Genomic DNA, 19,626 nt, shown 5'->3' with positions numbered 1-19,626 from the left:
ACGATTATGTATGAAGAATACCTTTAACAGTTTCAAAAGCCTGCTCTTGTTTGATGTCCTTGCACCCAGTTTGACAAGGTAATACTTTATAATTTCTTGGAAATGTCTAAGTACCACATTTGCATTCCAGAAAGACATCCAGAATCAAGACATTCCACAATGACGTCCAGAATTCAGACATTCCACAATGACGTCCAGAATTCAGACATTCCAGAATGACGTCCAGAATCCAGACATTCCAGAATAACATCCAGAATTCAGACATTCCAGAATAACATCCAAAATTCAGACATTCCAGAATGACGTCCAGAATGACGTCCACAATTCAGACATTCCAGAATAACGTCCAGAATTCAGACATTCCACAATGACGTCCAGAATTCAGACATTCCAGAATGACGTCCAGAATTCAGACATTCCAGAATGGCATCCCCTCTGTGCTACAGGATGCTTCTCGCAAATTCAATGTCTTTATCTGCCAAACCGTTTTAAGGCACAACATTAGTGTTATGTCATGCTCTAATTGTCTCACGTATGAACACACTCTTGGACTGGCGCTGAGGCCTGTGGGTGGACTCTGATTTGTGTTAGCAGAGTGTCATGCAGAGTCCTCTTCCTGGGTTTAACAGTGTACCATACGCCTTCCTCATTTCAGACTACCTGGGAAGATCTCAATTGCATACTCCTCACGTCCTCTATCCTTGTCTCCTTCTCAGATGGGTTTTGAGAAGGAGATGAGAGAGGACACGAGAAGTATGCAATTGTGATCTTCCCCCTTTTCTCCCTGCTATTCCCACCAACAGCCCGCTAGCAGGAAATGGTCAAATGTGTGCCAGTGTTTGTAAGTGATTCTGCTTCCTCCTGCTCAGTGGGAGTTCTCAGAAAGACTTCCCTAAACTAGCGGGTATCCAGGCATTCGACATCGTGGGCAGAAGCCACCTCTTACTGTAGCTACAGTAGCCAGAGGCAATAGGGGGTAGAACTAGATTTACATCGGAAGGGATGTGTTGCACAGTTTCTGGATGGCAGGCAGCAAATTAAAAATAAATTCTACATTAATTAAAAAACCTTTACGTTTGGGGCCTTCCTGCAATTATATTTCTCCCTCTTTTCAGATAGAACTGAATTGAAATGTGTGTGAGGCGGATGTTACTCTCTTGGATTCTTTGCTATTGCTAGAGCTAGTTTTCCCTGACTGGAAAATAACCCACTTCTCTCCAGTAGATTACTAACTCCCACCTCTTGAATCAGTATAGCACATTATTCATTAGAATAGTGAAATAGTGCCCAAAATAGTGCCCATTTTGTAGTTACCCTTGCCAGAGAGGGAAAGAAGAGGGGAGGAAAGGATAGTGGGAATGGAAGGATAAGATGGGGACAGGAGAGTGGGGAATGGAGAGAGGAGGGAGGGCGGGAGAAATAAGATGAAGAGATGGCGAAGAATGGGAGGGAAGGAGGGAGGGAGGTTTGGTGGGGAATGGGAGGGAGGGAGGTTTGGCGGGGAATGGGAGGGAGGGAGGTTTGGCGGGGAATGGGAGGGAAGGAGGTTTGGCGGGGAATGGGAGGAAAGGAGGGAGGTTTGGCGGGGAATGGGAGGAAAGGAGGGAGGTTTGGCAGGGAATGGGAGGAAAGGAGGGAGGTTTGGCGGGGAATGGGAGGAAAGGAGGGAGGTTTGGCGTGGAATGGGAGGAAAGGAGGGAGGTTTGGCGGGGAATGGGAGGAAAGGAGGGAGGTTTGGCGGGGAATAGGAGGCGAGCATGGCTCCTACCTTTGGTGGTGACAAGGAGATCTAAAAGCATCTAATGCCTTCAGTGTTCTCCTTGTCTCCCGGCAACAGTGCCACCAAGCTCATTACACTTCCAAATTCTGCTGTATCCCCTTCCTCCTGGGCCTCCTCGTGACAAGCCCTTGTGTTTTGGCTGACTCGTGACCCCTGCTACTCACCCCCCTGCCACATCAACTGCACACTGCCCAGCGCAACTGTCATTTCCTCTGACATGCAAGCTGTTCGATAATGTTTCATCTTCAACTAGAAGGGAGGAGACGGTCAGTAGGAATAGTACTGTGTGGTCCTGCCTGGTCTGTCTCTGTGTGGTGGTCAGTGTTGTCTGGAAGCAACAAAAAACGGTTTAATAAGCTGTCCAATGACATGTCATGCAGTACTTTACATTTGCTATGCAATTTAGTAAGGGACTAAGGAATGGGATATTGATCGGCCATTTTGCACCATGCAGTGCAGTCCTCAACGCACCATAAACACCAAGATCAATGAATCAATGCACCATCAATACGTACTCTGCCAGTCCTCCTAGTATTTGTTAGGATATTCATCTGAAGCTCTTATTTTACGGTTTGGTTCTCCTTTCCCTATCCATCCCCCTTCAGGAGTAAACTATGACATCATAAACCACTCCATCCACCCCCATGGTTCTCTGAAGGCAGGCAAAGCAACAGCGTTTAGGCTATATTAGTCGAACTACTCAACATATTCATCAACCTGACGAACAGCGGTTAAATTGAGTCAGGCTCCTGCACCTTGGGTCAAGAGAAAAGTAGGATCAAAAGTAGCATAAGTAGGATAAACCAAAGTAAGGGTTATTCCAAATGAGGGTTAGGGTTGTGGTTGAGGCTACGTTTAGGGTGAAACTGGGATGTGGACATGAAGCTAGGGTTAGGGTTGTGGTGGAGGCTGGAGTTAGGTTTGTGGTGGAGGCTGGAGTTAGTGTTGGGTGGAGGCTGGGGTTAGGGTTCGTGGTTGAGTCTGAGGCCAGTGTTAGAGTTGATCTGGGATGTGGACAAAGGTTAGGGTTATGCCATAATTTTGGCACAAACCTAACCCTAGCCTCTACCATGAACCTAACCCTACCCTCTACCACAACCCTAGACTCCACCACAACCCTAACCCCAGCCTCCACCACAAACCGAACTCCAGCCTCCACCACAACCCTAACCCCAGCCTCCACCACAACCCTAACTCCAGCCTCCACCACAACCCTAACTCCAGCCTCCACCACAACCCTAACCCCAGCCTCCACCACAACCCTAACTCCAGCCTCCACCACAACCCTAACCCCAGCCTCCACCACAACCCTAAATCCAGCCTCCACCACAACCCTAACCCCAGCCTCCACCACAACCCTAACCCCAGCCTCCACCACAACCCTAACCCCAGCCTCCACCACAACCCTAACTCCAGCCTCCACCACAACCCTAACCACAGCCTCCACCACAACCCTAACCCCAGCCTCCACCACAACCCTAACCCCAGCCTCCACCACAACCCTAACCCCAGCCTCCACCACAACCCTAACCCCAGCCTCCACCACAACCCTCACCCCAGGCTCTACCACAACCCTAAACCTAGCCTCTACCACAACCCTAACCCCAGCCTCCACCACAACCCAAACCCCAACCCTAAGCTGGCTCAATCTTACTCCTGACCCGCCCAAGTAACGTGACCCTACCTCTGAATTCTCAATTTAACCCATGCTGACCAACCTGGCTTTATCAAATGAGCTGAATTGAAACATCACCCTTGGGCTAAGAGCAGCAAACAGTGAGTTGGAATTCCCTGCCTTTCCCTAGATGTGTATTGTTCTGTCCAGTTCCTGTAACTACTTCACCACATGGATGTGTGTGATTCCTCCCACTCTGTTTGCAGGCAGGCAGAATGCCTTGAGTTTTTAACCTCCCACAACCATCATGCCCTGGAGACCTCTCCCTTGCCCTCCTGCTTCATCCTCCTCCCCCGTAGGTCCCTAACAGGGCATGGTGGGTGGATGGATGGTGGATTGTGGATGCCCAGCAGCTCAGTAACCCATGGATACTGTTAATCATGGAAATAGGTGGGCCAACTGACGCCATGCTTGGAGCCTGGGGCTTTGCATGGAAGACTGACCTTACGCCAATGCTCACCTCTGGGGTTTTGTGTGGGAGGGCCTTGACCATATGGCAGTGGTTTACCTCAAAAGGACTATGCTTTTTACATTACAGATGGTGGTGAGGTCATCAAAAGGTCTAAAAACAATACTGTACTTACTGCACAGATTTCACCGTATTTAAGATTACTTAACTTCTCATTGGGATTGTTCCTCAGTTTACATTATGAAATAGCATTTTCTCTCAGTTTCACCTCATTCTGACCTTTTTAAACCATGATCTTCACAGTGGAGTATCTAACATTTAATTTCTTAATGGTGAACTAAATATGGATACATTTGCCACACTATGCAACAAGTTTAGAAGTTACTTTGTACATTTTTGAGTTATGAGGTTAATTCAAACTTTGGATTCATTTAACACTTGATAATGTTGCATTTTAATGTCAAATATAATTATGTTTGTAAAAACAACAACTGATGGATGACATTAGCTCCAAGCAAGCGGAGTATGCTTACGAAACTAATCTTTCAAGTCCAGAATGACTACCACCCAAAAGGTTATTGTTTTAAGTGAAGTAGAGTAGCCCTTGAAACACCCAAACTCAAACTCATTTGAATATTAATAGACAAACACAACCTGTACGTGCTAAAGGCCAAATCACAGCTTATCGTGTGGTAAACACAACATTTCCATTATCATGTGTTACCAAAATGTAACCAGCCTATGGATGTCTCATAGCAGGACTTATTTCCCCCCCATCTGGTCTTCAGTATGAAGGGACTGTTTCCAGTTGTCACCTTGATGCTATTTTGATAACAGGTAATGAAGAGGAAGATGTTATCTGTTAGTAGTTCAGACAGGTGCCTAGACTACCCCTCATTACTCACACCATTCCATTTACCTTGCACAAATTCTTCCAGATCACAGTCATTTCCATGGCTACAGTCCCGTGAAAAAGTATTTGCCTTTTCTGATTCTCTATCTTTTTAACCAAAACCTAATATTAGATAAAGGGAACCTGAGTGAACAATGACAAAAAATACACTTATTATACTTATTTCATTTATTTAATAAACAAAGTTATGCAACACTCAATTCCCCTGTGTGAAAAGGTAATTGCCCCCTTACACTCAATAACTGGTTGTGCCACATTTAGTCTCGCTGATCGCGGTGGAGGAATTTTGGTCCAATTTTGCGTGTAGAACTGGACGACATGGGTCCCATTATGTCTGGCAAAAACCAAACAATGCATTCCGCAGTAAAAACCTCATACCAACTGTCAAGCATGGTGGTGGTAATGTGATGGTTTGGGGATGCTTTGCTGCCTCAGGACCTGGATGACTTGCCATCATTGAACAAACCATGAATTCTGCTCTGTATCAGAGAATTCTACAGCAGAATGTCAGGCCATTCGTGTGTGAACTGAAGTTGAAGTGCAGCTGGGTCATGCAGCAAGACAATGGTCCAAAACACACATTCAAGCCTACATGAAAATGGCTGAAAAGCAACACATTTTATGTTTTGGAATTGGCTAATCAAAGTCCAGACCTAATCACAGTTGAGATGCTGTGGCAGGATCTGAAACGACCCACAAATGTCGCTGAGTTAAAGCAGTTCTGCAAGCAAGAGTGGGCCAAAATTTCTCAACAGCGATGAGAAAGACTGATCAACAACTACAGGAAGCTTTTGGTTGGAGTCATTACAACTGAAGGTGTTGCAACCAGTTATTGAGTTCAAGGGGGCAAGTAGTTTTTTACAAGGGCACTGGGTGTTTCATCATTTAGTTTATTAAATTAATTAAATAAGTATGTAACTGTGTTATTTGTTCACTCAGGTTCCCTTTATCTAATATTAGGTTTTGGTTGAAGATCTGATAACATTCAGTATAAAAATATGCAAAAATAGAGAAACTCAGAAAGGAGGCAAAAACTTTTTCACAGCACTGTACCTAGCATTCACTCGCATAGTTGACAGTCATTTTGTGCTTTCTGACTCTCACACGTTTGTTTTTATTCTTAAGACTCTGACACATCTGGGCCTGTTTAGAAGTCTTGTGACAGATGGGGGCAGACAGAGAGGGGGGGGGGGGGGGGGGGGAATGAAAGGAAAACACACTGAGTGGAATCTGTGTTATGCTAGTTGTTTTATCTTACATGGAAGCTGACAGAGCTCTGATTGGTGAAATAGATCAGCCATCGCTCTATTGGCATTGAAGCAGTGGTAGAAAAATATTTGAATATGCAAATCAGAGATGAAAACCTTAAGACCCTTAAGCACATCTTTTCAGATTCATGGCAGGTGTTCTATCTGATAGGAGCACCATTCTTAACCTCTGAACCTACCTGACAGATAGGACAAATAACCCTCCTGAGAGGAGATCATTTTTAAACATTTCTTGTTTATCTGTCTGTGTTACCGCCTTCTAGCAGTGTGGTGATGTGGAAAAAGCTGCTATCAGTGTAAGTTTCCTGTCATTCTCTGAGCTACATTTCTCCCTGTTTCTCCATGTTGTATTGGCAGCAACAAGGGTGAGCTTATGGTTCCTCATGGTGGCTTGTCCTCTCAGGCTAAATTCATTCCAGAACCACCAGCCCCCCTTTCCTGTCAGCACAGGTTTCTCTGCCTATACTATAACATGGCCTATGTCTGATTACCTGAGGTTAAAGTCTAAATGCCCACTGACAGACCATCATTATCATTTGACAAGTGCTTAAAGGGATAGTTCAACCAAATTACATGAACTTGTATTTGTGACAAAAAAAGGCGCTAGCACCCAGAACCATGAAGCTGGATAGAGAAGCAGAAAAAGGGCACTACTTTCAAACGTTACTCTTCTTCTTAAAAGCGTATCCCATACATACATGTTTGGAAATAGATGATCCAGTGTGTCCTTTCCCCCTGAATATTGCTGGGTGAATATTTGCGTTTGCATGTTTAATGGTCTCCTAATTTTCTATCAATTCAAAGTCACTTAGAGCCAAGAGACTGAGTGGTGCGCTGATCTCTCTGCGTCTCGCTATGCCATTTTCTTATTCCCGCTGAAGGCAGTGGTTGGCAACCATTGTAACAGGCTGGCTGGTTAGTGATTCAAATGTTTACATGGGAAAATAGGTACAGGCAAGAGGCACACACGAGCCACTGAAGGCTGCACACTGCACACACACTGCACACACACTGCACACACACTGCACATGCACTGCGCAAAGACAAATGGTTCCACGGCTGATGTCTTTTTAACTATGTGCTTCGCTTGAAAAAGCCCTCATTTGGGAGAGTGAGAAGGGAGGAGGTAGTGATGCATAAAATCATACAAGCCAATAAGGGTGACGTCTTTTAAGTTTAAGACCATTTGTCACAGATTAACGCGTTTACAGTCTTACAACAATGTTATAGTTGGACTTTAGACTCACCTCTATCAGCTGGCCTCCCATTATGGCCTTCCTCTTAGACTTTGATTGTTGCTTTCATGATGTGGTTAGATAATGGATGTTTGTTTTGTTATTTTATATTTTATTTTGTGCACTTTGAGATTATTCTTGTATAATTAAAAGTGCTTTACAAATGTAATAAAATATTATTAATATTGTTATTATTGGTCTGGTTTGAAATGATGCAGAATGGGTCCCAGGTCTAAGTAGAGGCTATGAGAGTATGATTTCTCAATGATTATCTAGAAAAGCTAGTCTTTATTTGCCAGCGGCCATTGTTTGTGTTGTATTCAGCCACACTGGTATGAAAATGGTTAAGACCACTGCTATCTTTCAGCTATCTTTCAGTTATTCTTTGTGCTGTTTGGTGCATTGAAATCTTCGTTGCTATAGCCAGCGAACCCGATCCTACAGTGCTGACTTGGAGTGGGCTTGGAAGAGTCTGATTCTGAAGTGGGAGAGGTCATAGGAGGGCACACAGCAGCTTGCCAACGATTGGGCCAAACTTAAATCTGTGACCTGGGGGGAGAACCAATCACAGTGAGTGAGGCAGGTAGGTCCTCAATCACCCTATAGGCTTTATATAGCCACTATAAAGGCTTTATATAGGCACTATAAAGGATTTATATAGGCACTATAAAGGATTTATATAGGCACTATAAAGGCTTTATATAGGCATTATAAAGGATTTATATATGCACTATAAAGGCTTTATTTAGGCACTATAAAGGCTTTATATAGGCACTATAAAGGATTTATATAGGCACTATAAAGGATTTATATAGGCACTATAAAGGATTTATATAGGCACTATAAAGGCTTTATATAGGCACTATAAAGGCTTTATATAGGCACTATAAAGGATTTATATAGGCACTATAAAGGCTTTATATAGGCACTATAAAGGATTTATTTAGGCACTATAAAGGCTTTATATAGGCACTATAAAGGATTTATATAGGCACTATAAAGGATTTATATAGGCACTGTCAAGGCTTTATTTAGGCACTATAAAGGATTTATATAGGCACTATAAAGGATTTATATAGGCACTATAAAGGCTTTATATAGGCACTATAAAGGATTTATTTAGACACTATAAAGGCTTTATATAGGCACTATCAAGGCTTTATTTAGGCACTATAAAGGGGGGAAATAGTGCACTAAATATGGCAACGGGTGTAATTTCAGGTTGGCCTAGAGTCTATAATGTACTGAAATATATAACCTGCACCTTGTGGCACACCACAATGGGCCTCTATAAATAGCCTGTGTGTTTCTGGCCCATTGTCTGAGTCAGGCAGCCTGTTTGAGCCCTGCATGACGGAGCACATTAAAGAGGACAGAAGCTATTGCTCTGACCATAACAGGGCGTCTATTCATTTAAGTGGGCTCAAGCAAGAGCAAAATTAAGGAGATTTTTCCCTCCTTTCAGCGATGAGCGTGCCGTCAGCTGTCAGCCTATGGGTGAGATGAGGAAACAGACACTGTAGTCAGGAGAGGTGAATTATTCTTGTTGCTATGGGTCTGAGGGAGGGAGGAAAACTCTGAATGTCAACCGGGCTTAAGAATGCCTTGCTTTAGTTTTCTCTCTGCCTGATAAAGGTCTCAGAGCTCCCGAGCTTTGAAGTCATAAAAGCCTCAGCACTGTGCGTCCGGGGCTATAGCGAACAAACTGTATGCCACTCTGATATTCGTTTTTTGTTGGAAGAGGTGAGGGGCCCTCGATGGTATGCCCAAACCCACTGGGCGCCTTTGTAACCATGGCAACCCCCAGGACTTGTGCCCATGGCTTTTGATACCTCAAGTGGAGAAGGAGGGGGAGGTGGCAGAAGAGATGCAAGTTTTTTGTAGTATTGCGATTATCCCTGTGCCCTGACTGAACACAGCACAGTGCTGCACAGTCTTTACTAGAACACATGTTAAAACACTGATGATATGATACATGCAAGTGGAACAGGTTAATAGACCGTGATGAACAATCATCCTATTATGGTTACTTTTCCAGATTCCACCACCAAGGGACCAATGGGTTCAGAAGCAAACCACTTCAATTCATACTTTCCCCTGTATTGATTATGTGGCTTCTCAAATGGAGTTAATCCTTCCTGTTATAGAGTAGCACTCTCTCTCTCTCACCAGACAACTGCACTGTGTGCCAGCCAGGTCCTTTAGCATCTATTACAAGTGGAAATGAAGTACACACATAAATACTGTAGGAGGCGGCTATCCGAGCAGATGGAACAGGAGCCAGGAGGACCCAGGCGTCGGCCCTTTGGGACAGGGAGAAGACAGGACCCCTCTCTCTCTCTCTCTCTCTCTCTCTCTCTCTGACAGACAGACAGACAGACAGACAGACAGACAGGCAGACAGCTGACAGAGAGGGCCGCTGGCGCCTGAGAGCACCACAAAGACGTTAATTAGTGAATAAAACAGGTCTGGACTCAAAGCTCAACTCTTAATAGCCGGCTTCAAAGACTGTCTAATTAAAAGTTGTCTGACTTGTCCCGTGTAAGATCGCACTCTAAGACACAACTACAGCACATGGTGTTGAAGTAGGTTCAGAGGGCTCTGTGATGTTCAGCACCACTCTGGACCTGAGTGTGTGCCTGGTCTCTGTGGTGAATTTTTTTTTTAAAGCCAAACTCTTTGGGCTTTGCTCATCCACATACACAAAATTAAGATTGTTCTATATATCAGTTTGGGTCTCAATAAGCTTCAATATGAGGTCCTAAACCTAGCAAGATAGTGCATCCTTGAAGCTGCGTGTGCTAATATAGTCAACATGTTTACCTTGGGGTAACTTGAACCAATGGTTGAGCCAATGGCAAGCTGAGCAAATTGAAGTGTTTTCTTCCCAGGCTTAATGCAAGGCATTATCACTGGGACATGAGGTAACAACAGGGCTTGGCCTATGTAAAAAGTACAAGCGTGTTAAGTGTTAAGCCTGTGTTAAAATATACTTAAAATGATTAAAACACCAAAAGTGATTGTGATTGTGTTGAATTGTGTTTGAGAAATAAAGATAGACATGGTTTTAAAAATGTGTGGTAATATTTCATTCAGTGCAGAAATGTGTAGTTGGCTTAATTTACCCTGTCCCACGGCTCAACTTGTTCTGCCAAGAGACCACTTTTTTTGGACAAGCTATGTTTTCAAAACTGTAATGTTTACATGAATTTACAGGGATACACAACATCCTGAAATATATGTAGATATCTTTGTTACAAAGACTCCTATATTTCCCTTGGTGGAGTGATGCTGAATATAAAAAGTGTCTCAACTTCTCCCACTCTCCTCTACAGTGCTTTAATAATTCTCCATGCAGTAGGCTACTCTGACTACGGCGCAGGAATGACATGTGGTTTCCAATCATATTCAGTGTCTGTGATGTTTTCCATTAGAGTTTGAATCCCAAAGGTAATGCAGTCATGCAGCATGTGATGTGATTGGCATGGCAAACAGGACAATGGTTCTCTCTCTGCATTTTCAACCTTAATCATGTTTCTATTCTATACCTTGCCATAGTGGGAAGATCAAATATTAAAATAGGCTTAATTATTTATCATTTAAAAAAAAAAGTCTAACTGAAAGGATGATGGTACACTGATTGTACACCGATTCAGAGTAAATTGCCATTGTGGGTCAATTTAATATGGCCACTACTGTGATACAGTAAGCAGCAGAGATGTTAACATGTTAACATTGTATACATGCAGCCCTGAGAGTATTAATACACACTGTGTACATGCAGCCCTGAGAGTATTAAAACTCACTGTGTACGTGCAGCTCTAAGACTGTTAATACTCACGGTGTACATGCAGCCCTGAGAGTATTAAAACTCATTGTGTACGTGCAGCTCTAAGACTGTTAATACTCACTGTGTACATGCAGCTCTGAGAGTATTAATACTCACTGTGTACATGCAGCTCTGAGAGTATTAATACTCACTGTGTACATGCAGCTCTGAGAGTATTAATACTCACGGTGTACATGCAGATCGAAGACTGTTAATACACACTGTGTACATCCAGCCATGAGAGTATTAAAACTCACTGTGTACATGCAGCCCTGAGAGTATTAAAACTCACTGTGTACATCCAGCCCTGAGAGTATTAAAACTCACTGCGTACGTGCAGCTCTAAGACTGTTAATACTCACTGTGTACATGCAGCTCTAAGACTGTTAATACTCACGGTGTACATGCAGCTCTGAGAGTATTAATACTCACGGTGTACATGCAGATCGAAGGCTGTTAATACTCACTGTGTACATGCAGCTCTGAGAGTATTAATACTCACTGTGTACATGCAGCTCTGAGAGTATTAATACTCACTGTGTACATGCAGCTATATGGCTGTTAATACTCACTGTGTACACGCAGCTCTGAGAGTATTAATACTCACTGTGTACATGCAGCTCTGAGAGTATTAATACTCACTGTGTACATGCAGCTATATGGCTGTTAATACTCACTGTGTACATGTAGCTCTACGACTGTTAATACTCACTGTGTACATGTAGCTCTACGACTGTTAATACTCACGGTGTACATGTAGCTCTACGACTGTTAATACTCACTGTGTACATGCAGCTATATGGCTGTTAATACTCACTGTGTACACGCAGCTCTGAGAGTATTATTAATACTCACGGTGTACATGTAGCTCTACGACTGTTAATACTCACTGTGTACATGCAGCTCTGAGAGTATTGTTAATACTCACTGTGTACATGCAGCTATATGGCTGTTAATACTCACTGTGTACACGCAGCTCTGAGAGTATTAATACTCGCTGTGTACATGTAGCTCTACGACTGTTAATACTCACTGTGTACATGTAGCTCTGGGAGTATTAATACTCACATTGCACATGCAGCTCTGATAGTATTAATACTCATTGTGCACATGCGGTTCTGAGAGTATTAATACTCACTGGGTACATGCAGCCCTGAGAGTATTAATAGGTCCGTCTGTCTGTTCCTCTTGTCAAGGTCCGTCTGTCTGTTCCTCTTGTCAAGGTCCGTCTCAGGGCCGTGTGGTATCAAAACAACATCAACTGACCTTTTATGTAAAAAAAACTGTATTGAACTTAGGCTGATTGCCCTTAGCAGGAACATCGACTGTATGCAGAATAGTATAACGCCTATGTCATGTAAATGCAATGTTTTATGAAGTGTTATTTTGAAAGGTAATTAAGTGTGGCAACATTTTCTTTTGAAAGGTAAATAAAATGCTTTAGCCTGACCTGAGCATCAGCCATCTATCTACAGTACATGGGTTACAAAGCACTGTTGACTACACCACAGAGTGAATAATGTGATATGGCACAGCCATCTGTCCATCTCCTTTGCATGCGTGTGCTGCTATTACTCTCCCAACTCCTGTTGGCTCGCCATCATGCTCAAAATAGAGATGGAATAGAAAATGGAAGCGCAACACAGTCAGAATTCTGCTGTGATCATGTATCCGGAAGTGTTGGAGAACTCTGGAGGCATACAATGTTGCTGCAGGTCTGTCTTGATCAGGTCAGGTTACAGGAGACCACAACCCTACAGATTATCTCTCAACCCCAACAGAGGAGGAGAGATCTAGGGCTCTGATGATGTGGGGGGTTTTATGGCCCCTCACGGCCCTGGTAAATCTCTGGTAAATCTCAGGCCACAGAAAAATTCCTTTTGTCCTGTTACTATGGAGAACCATCCTCAGATCATTAAACATGAAATAAAGGGACTTTGGAACAATGGTTTCCGTCAGCCACAGTGGTGGTCATGACGATAGATGGAATATGAGAATGTATGTCATTTTTGTTTTGTTATTAAAGGTTAATAGATGACGTTATTACGAAAACATTGTAACATGAAGGGTTTTCCTAGTATATGTGTGATGTTTATACATTGTACGTTGTGTGGAAAATGTCCAAATCAAAGGGAATGTTTTGGGGAAGATGAAATGTTAAGTTAGTTGTCTAAAATGGGATTTGAGAAAAATCTAGCCCTTGTCTCATTAACTTGGTACGCCCAGAGAATTGCCCTAAAGGCGGCTACACCCACTTCTGACCCAAGGGTATAAAACCTGTTAGTATAGATTTTAAAATATGACTACGTGACCCCAGCTGCAGCAGGGTCTGAAAAAGTCAACCAACCCAGAACACAACGCAAGTTTGAGGACAAAGAAATCCTTTTCTACCCAAGCTACGGATGAGTAGCTGTGTCTAAGCGGGTGAATTCAAGTCAAACCACCTAGCCTCCATCACCCATCGAATAGTGGTATCTAAAGGGTTTCATTCCTATGCTGTGAGCTCTGAGCTACAGAGCTGTCTGTCCTCAGAAGACCCCTTCCAGAGAAAAGGGGGAGGGAACAGACTCCTAAGCCAAAAGGGACACGGACACCGGGAGGACGAGCAACGAGGTGCGCAGGAGAAGTGCGTCATCGAACAGCGGAACGGTCCACGCAGAGAATCCTCAGAGATCATCCCCCACGTAATTACATCATTATATTCTGACCCATAAGAGCGGCAGTTTGAGGCAAGGCTAGGGTTAGAATATAATAGCTGACAAATTCACCCAAATGTATATTTCTCTTGTGTACTTCTTTTTCTCTCTCTTTTGAAATTCCCATTGTGGGTAACACGCGCCATAGTGTGTTGGCCCGTTATACTAAGTTCTAATCAATATCCTATAATGTCTTTTGTCTATGTATATATTTTATCATCATTTTAGCTTTTTAGTAAATAAATATTAAATTAAGATTGGTGTGGTACGAATTCATTAGTGGGACCAGGGTCCGTGCAGATTCAAGGGCTATACGACGTTCAGATTATGAGACTGAGAGAGGCAACTGGTTAATTAGCGGCTGTTGTAAAATCGATATTCTGATATTCTTTGAGTTAATTTGGGAAATAGAAACTCAATAAAAACTAGTTTTCCCATGGTGCCCCAGGTTAATGAGTTAATAATTGCTTGATTCAGTTACAGTTTTTCTCAGTCGCTTTGGTGCATTTTTCACATCATCCCTAACATGTGCAAAATAATAAGTGCATTTCTCAGAACAATTTGTACATACTGCAATATACAATAGATATGTTTCTAAAGCTAGTCAGTCACTAAAAATCCTTAGTACATCTCTCAAAAGTAAATACTCATGCCAATGATCATGTCAGTGTCATCAGAATGATAAGTCATTGAGTCATTGTTCACGAACAAGGTCGTCAAAATGTTTAGGCATGTTGTCAATGTAACTGTGTACTTTGACAATATTACCTGATGTAGGCTACAGTTTGGATGACCGTTACTGTATTGAAAATGCACAAGACTGCACTTCTATGGCATATATCAATTTCAACAGTACTATTTACATATTACTGTATGTGGGTTATTGATTGAAAGATACTGGACAACCCAAGGGGCACAAAGGAAAAAAACTTAATTAGAAAGAAACACAGGAAACCACCCCTAAGGCACAACTTTGCCCGCAGCACTGTTGTGCTGTCTCTACACATCCAGACGTTCCTGTCTGTCGGCCCACATATTCTCATCCACATCACACCGGATATTTTCCCTTCCAATGCAACGTGGAAAGAATCTTTTTGAATGCCTTATCCATCCTCTGCAGGCGTCTACTGTGATGTCCTCACATGCTGCATCCATTGCAGCCAGCAGGGTCATCTGTGTGTGTGGCTGACGATCGTACACCTTCCACCTCCATGCTGAAAATAACTCCTCAATTGGGTTAAGGAATGGTGAATAAGGTGGGAGGAATTCTATGAGCATCCTCGGGTGGGTCACAAACCATTGCCTTATGATGTTTGATCGATGGAAACTCACATTATCACAAATGACCACATACTTTGGCAAATCCTCTCTAAACAGAGCCCTGTAGAGAGTCTCTAAAAAGTTGAGTAGATGCTGGGTGTTGTATGGCCCTATAAGGGGGATATGGGTTAGGACACCATGCTCCGAAATAGCAGCACACATGGTGATATTTCCTCCCCGTTGGCCTGGCAAATCCACAGTAGCTCTGTGACCGATGATATTCCGACCCCGCCTTCTGCATTTGGTCAGGTTGAAGCCAGCCTCATCCACGTATACAAAGTTGTGAGAGGGTTCACTTGATTCCAACTCCATTATACGCTATATCCCAGAACACACAGTTGAATTTGTTTTGGTAAGGAAGAGTGACATAAAATGTACATATATTGCATGTTCCTTCCACAGCAATGTAAATGTGTGCAGTTTATGCTTACTGTACTATGTATCACTATAAAATGTTGCTGTAAAGTAGTTACATAGATATATGTTTTACCTGTACATACTGGTACCGTAGCTCCTTAACTCTGTCCTCAATTCCTTTGGAATGGTACACGGTACAGCTGTTTCATACTCATCTGGTTTCTATGCAGCACCCTGTCGATGGTTGAGATGCTAACCGTATGGATGTTTTCAAAGACATCGTTGTCTTCTATAATGGTCCTTTGTATTTCCCTGAGTCTCATGGCATTGTTTGCTCGGACCATGGTGCAAATAGCCTCCTCCTGTTGAGGTGTGAAAAGGCGTCCTCTGCCACCGGTTTGAGGTAATCTTGCAGTCCTATGTGGGGAAAAATGCAGGGATGCATCGCACACTTTCACATAGACAAAAACTATGCGAACACACATTTTACTGTAAAACATGCAGGTGGGTGCATGTAAGGTGCAGTATGTATCTGTATAGAGTATATCTCTGTATGCTGTGAAATACAAGTGGACTACTGTAATATGAAGCATTGTAGGAAGTATACAGTATACTGCTTATATACAGTAACAGTGCACTGTACATTGGTGGACAGACCTGTTCTCTCTTCGAAACGTTTGAACTATTGAGGACACGGTTGATCTCCCAATATTCAGCTGCACCCTTCGACCCGCCTCAGCCATTGTAAGGCCATGATTGACAACATGGTCTACAATAGTGGCCCTTCTGTCATCAGATATGTGCCTATGTCCTCTTCTGCCTCTTCCTCTGTTTTGCCTTCCACCACGCATCCTTGCTCCTCTTCTTCCTCCTCTTGGCTGTTGACCCTGTTCGTTTCCTGGTCCATCCATTATTGGAAAATTACTACTCTGTGTTGTGGTCTGTCTATATATGCTTGCCAATTGATTCTTCATGAGATGCACCTTTGAGCAATTTAGACAACTGGTTGATTGTTGGTTGAACTAACACTTTACATTCCTTCATGAGTGAGGGTCAATTTCACCTGCACTATTCATCAATTCACGTTTTTGTACAAAAGGTCTAATAGAAATGTGTAAAATTATGCTTGACAGTTTATGACAAATAGTTCAACAATTGTGCATGTAATGGCTTATGCAAGGAACTAATGCCTAGATGTTTTGAGGGGTAAGACTATTCAACAGAGAACCATCTACTATATTTTGATCAACATGACATGAGCAATTGATAATGTGGAAAAAAGCTGACACTTGTACATTATCAATTGCAATTTGTTCAAAGGAATAAGAAATTGCTTTAATGATGTGCACAAGTGACTAGATGATTTGGAATTTGTAGTATCAAGTAGTATCAAGAATTGCACTTTTGATCTAAGAAATGCACCAAAGCGACTGAGAAAAACTGTAATCACGTAATTAGAAACTTGTAATTATTCTATGAGCAACAGTCGTCACATTAACCAATACAACGTCACGACAGGAGCAACAGGCAGGCAGACAGACAGACAGACAGACAGACAGACAGACAGACAGACAGACAGACAGACAGACAGACAGACAGACAGACAGATGGGTGCAGGGATTTAATTAAAGAAGATCTTTACACTTGGGAAGATGTTTCCCTCCCCCGTCCACCTCACCTCCCTCTAGTTACCCATTACCATCGTTGTATCTAATCCAATGCGTACACACTCATACAAATCACATCTTCCCAGCACTTGGTAATAAGGATACAATGTATGCTAGCTTTCAGTTTAATGAAGTTACAGGCAGCCATCTCATTCTGGGGACCATCAAAATTCAGTAGAGAGAGAGAGAGAGAGAGCAGTATACCTCATACTTTCTCTATGTGCTCACTCAGGCATGGCTTCCACGGGCCCGTCTCGCTATCCTAAATAATGCAATTTCAATACAAACTCCAATTCTCGACTTAAATAACGCCCAGTATTTCATCAGCTTTTCTTTTGGGTGGGTGACATATTCTGAGATTGCTTGGCTCGATCCCTCCGTAGCACCCTGTGTAAAAGATGGGAATGGTTGTTTTGTTTATCCATCATAGTAGACAGAGTGTTCCATCACAGGGCTGCAGACTCTCCCTCTTGGTTTGCTGTGAAACAACCAGAGCTATGGCGAGTCATCCCCCCCTGCTTATAACCTGGGGGAGGGAGGCTATATTTAGGGAGATTGGACTTGTTTTCGACCTGAGGTTGGACAAAATGTTGCCATTATCTACTGACATTAATGATGTGATGGGGTATGGCTTTTATGGTTGCATGCTGAACTCTGGAATAGAGCTTTAAATCCTTTCTGCTTTAAATCCTTTCTTAAATCCTGTGTTGTCAAATACATGCGCGTAAAGCTTGATTGCAAGTGCCATACTGTCTATTTGTGTTTCAGTGCATAACATGTGTGACAGTGCGGTTTGACCATATCAAAGATATGGAGCGTATCATAGCATGCCTGGTGTGACAGTAGTGGACTGCATTCCACTGGAGTGCCTTAGAGTGTGAGCTCATGTTAGAGGTAGTGAGTTGACTGGTTCTACAGTGAGTAGCCTTCCTGCAGTGTTAGCTGAAGGCCTGTGTGGGACAGCAGGGTCCAGCTGTGATCACCAAGCTCATAGCTATGTATACCCCGCTGACTGTCGTCACCGTTACCACAGAGCCCGGTGTGATGTCAATCACCTTCTGTCCATTCTTAATCACGCCCCGCAGTTTTTGGAACTGTCCCTGGTGATGGAGAAAGAGAACGGTTACTATAGTGTGAGGTACGCAAGGTGTGTTCAAAACGAATGAGACCAAACTGACACAGAGGAACCTTTGTAACTAAATTGGAATAGTATCAATCAGGTAACATATAAATACACAAAAGTGTAAGTGAAGTTTACAGTATATATAAGCATCCAAGGCATTGTGACAGGTGAGTTATTGTGCAGAATGGTGGAGTTGTCTAGAAGTCTCTGTGTACAAAGGTACAAGGTCAAGGAGGCCCAGAATGATACAGTCAGAGAAGGGTAGTCTGTCTGTCTCCGCATGGTAACAGCTGGGTCTGACAGAGCCAAGCTGGACATCTACACCAATCTTTCCCAGAACTACTGTTGATGCTGGAAGTCCAGTTAGAGGTATTAACATGACTGAGATATAAGAAACCTTGGCTTGTGAGAGTAGTTTGTTCATAATCACACAGTTAACACACGTATATTGGAAAAACACTCAAGGTTATGCACATGTGCAAACTCTCAAAGACACAGACCGCCCCTTCACAAAACATCAAGGAGAAAATGATTGATGCTGGCAGATTGTGAGACAGAATGATAGGATGTTATGAAACTAGACATTCAGACAGAATGAGAATGCATGGTGGTAATCTTGGCGGCTGTAGAAACATCTATTATCACGACTAATGACAAGCTGTAATGTATACTTTATGCTTGATCGGCACAAAAGAGAGGACAAATCTGTTCAATCAATACAAGACAGGATAATTGTTCCGAGGCAGCAGTAAAATAACAAAGTGTTTCAGATGGTGTTTTCAGGCTGTTTCTCTCCCGTGCTTTGTTTCTCCTTGCCAATGTCTGAATAAACTCAATTCAATGCTATAAACAATTCCTGAGTAGGTTGTTATCATTGTTGAAAAATACTACTTTTCTCATGGTAGTATGTGTACCGAGGCATATGAATTAAATATGGTATATGAGAGCTACATGTCATTGTTCAGTTCATATGTTCTTTGTTTATTTGTCTCCCTGACGCCATATACAGTATTCCCAAATTGTGTGTACAAGCCATCAAGTATTTCCTAATTAGTGGTCAGTACATAATGGCTAATTACCTAGCTGCTGATAAACACTAATGAATGATCATTACAGAGTCTGACACTCATTGGGGTAATGTAGAGGATTAAGAGAACAGCACTAAAGTAAAGGGAGAGCTGTACTTTATGGAGGTCTTATCACACCCTAGAAGCAGCACTGAGACAATGTGGGTTAAATGTGCAAGGCCAATCAATTAACAGAATCTAGTAATAAGGACCTCTTCTAGGTTGCAAACATAATCCAGAATGCCTTTTAGAGATTTGTAAGAAATACATGCCAAACTGTTTGTCAT

The sequence above is a fragment of the Oncorhynchus mykiss genome, chromosome 27 (genome assembly GCF_013265735.2).
Source record: "Oncorhynchus mykiss isolate Arlee chromosome 27, USDA_OmykA_1.1, whole genome shotgun sequence".
NCBI classification, from domain to species: domain Eukaryota; kingdom Metazoa; phylum Chordata; class Actinopteri; order Salmoniformes; family Salmonidae; genus Oncorhynchus; species Oncorhynchus mykiss.
The sequence above is the reverse complement of the archived record's forward strand: the minus strand, read 5'-3'. Positions refer to the sequence as shown.